Genomic DNA, 2,751 nt, shown 5'->3' with positions numbered 1-2,751 from the left:
TCAAAAATTTTAAGCGGTTTTAAAGGATTCAAATTTTTCAGGATATTTTAAAACATTCCAACGAATTTTCAATTAATTTCAATAATTTCGAGCGATTTCAAAAAATTTAACGTTTTTTTTCTCATATTTTTTTTGGTTGATGATTCATCAATTAGTTGGATAAATTTGTTTTCTGAAAATGTAACTATTTTGTAGAAAATTTATTTTCTTTTTGGTTAAAAATTAATTTTTTTTAACCAGAAATTTAACTATTTTATGTTTAAATGAAAAGTGATCTTTTTTAGTTAAAATTTTTTGTATTTTATTGAATACTCTTCTTTCTTGGTAGAAAAGTAATCTTTGTTTAGCTTTTTGGATGAAAATGTAATTTTTTTATTTAAAATTGTACTATCATGTTGAAAACAATTAAAAATTTTTTTTTGTTCAGTTATGTATTTGATTATTATTATTATTATATATATATATATATATCCATTTTATGTACACCTGGAACGTATGCATGAAATTAAGAATCACGCAATAGATCCAAATCGCCAATTTCTTCAATTTCTTTCAAATGGGGAGCAAGATATAAATAGAAGACCACCGAAGTCTTCCGAAGCCTTCAGATCGGCAATCATCGTACAGCAGAACTCCGAGGTCGAATCGTGCATTTTCGGCTTACATACGAACTCACAGTGGTAATCATGCACTTTCTGTTTTACGGCTCCCAAACGGTAGGTATGGTGGGGGTAATTTCCATCCACGATCTGGCAATTCTGCGCACTAGTCAGCGTTCCGGCAACGTCCCCTGAAAAATCCTGCGGTGTCGCATCTCGAGCTCGTAATAAACTCGCTGTAATTATGGAACAAAAAATCCAATCGAATTGAAATTTTTTAAAAAGTTGGCCAATACATTGGCGGAAAATTCGTTCGCTTGAAGTTTGTCGTAGCTCAAACTTCCTCACTCACTTTTTTAATGTGAAAGTCTAAAAACGTGGTTTTTCATTCGGGAAAAAACATTAGAAATTAAATTTCGACCCTTTTCGGACGCTGTAGTCTCCGCTAGAGTGTTATGAATAAAACTCAAAAAGAAATTTGTTAATTAGTTGATAAACGAATTACTTATGGCGAGTTGAATGTGAAAAAACATGGTTTTTTCAATTAAAAAAAAGTCAGTTTATATTTATTTACTGGAAAATTTGCAGTCCGAAAGAGAATCTGTAAATAGAGACTCAGGTTCATTGTTCAAGAGCTATCTTACTATATTTTTGGTTTTTTCAAATTACGAATTTCACTTTTGATACCTGACGTCACAGCCTGGACAATACTTTTACTCGTTCTCGAGCGCCTGGCGCCTTCTTGTCCACAACTCCTCAATTAAGGAATTACTTTACCAAAGGCTTTCAAGTAAGTACACAAATGTATAAACAGACGAAAAAACTGCTAAATTACTATTTTTCAAATATTCATAATAATTCCCAGACGGTGCTAACAATTGGCGAGAAATGATAAAAACACGCACATATCTAAAACTCACAATGCCGCTCCAGAGTGCCACTCAGTAACGTGCAAAGACACGTTTCCCGCATTTCGGCCCGTGTCTGTAGTATTATTTGTAAAACTCTTTCGGGGCGAGCATATGAAATAATAAAATGTTTATGATATACATGGATTTGAATCCTAACAAAAGTGGTGAAATTATTTCACTTTATAGTACAGATGATTATAGTCATTATTAAGAAGTAAAATAGTGTAAATTACTGTAATTTAAAACGTCAAATAATAGTTATAATTATTTATGTATTTATAATGATAAATTACAATTAATGAAATAAGCAATGCAATTAATCATTCAATAAATATTTGTAGCCAGCGGGACATTGATCCCGGTCACATCATAACCCGTTTCCAAGGAACAATAAAAAATTGGAAAGGGGGTTCGATGTGACCCCCCCCCCCCAAACATGAATTTTCGTTTTGATTATTTAATCAAATATTATGGTCTATTTACACCCCGCTTGCATGCAGATGGAAAATGTATCCCTCTCTCACTCCAATAAGACAAAAACTAGCTTTTATATAAAACAGTGACTTATAACAAATTTGTAGATATTTATTGGGTGGACAATTTTTATTTATTCGTCATTTTTTGTATCTTGGATAGTTTGAGACAAGCCAAATCTCTTTAGTTTTTTACATCGTGCGTTGCATAGCGCAAAATTTTCGTTTTTATTTTTTGGATTTTGAAAATGCTATACCTTTAATAATTTTTTTTTAAAGTCGTCCATTCCGTATTTTACATTAATTTCTCTAATAGTAATTTGAATCACCCGCCCAAAATCAAAATGTGCATCTGTTCATAAAAATTGTTTAAATCATTTTCAATTATTAGCTATTTTCAACTTATTGTAAGCGAACATCATTATCTGAGATACTTTTTACAAAAGCTATGGGTCAACATTAGCTCATCATGGCAAATGACGAAAGAATGACTTTTGATAATTAATTTGTTTATATTATTATTTTTAAAAATTTTGTTGCATTAATCCACTAGTAAATTATTTGTAGTTAGTTGGTACATTGATTTATGACATTTTTAATGAATTTCAAAGTTTTAGAAGAAATGGTATCATGTAAAAGTTTAGCAAAAAAAAGTTGTGAGTTTGCTGTTAAATAAAAAATTTCTTTTAAGTCAAAATAAAAATTTCACAGTAAAATGTTGTACCTGGAAGTTTGAACAGTTGCATTTTTAACAAAAAAAAAAGGATA

This window comes from Belonocnema kinseyi, chromosome 5 (assembly GCF_010883055.1).
Source record: "Belonocnema kinseyi isolate 2016_QV_RU_SX_M_011 chromosome 5, B_treatae_v1, whole genome shotgun sequence".
NCBI classification, from domain to species: domain Eukaryota; kingdom Metazoa; phylum Arthropoda; class Insecta; order Hymenoptera; family Cynipidae; genus Belonocnema; species Belonocnema kinseyi.
This window is presented reverse-complemented; position numbering follows the sequence as displayed.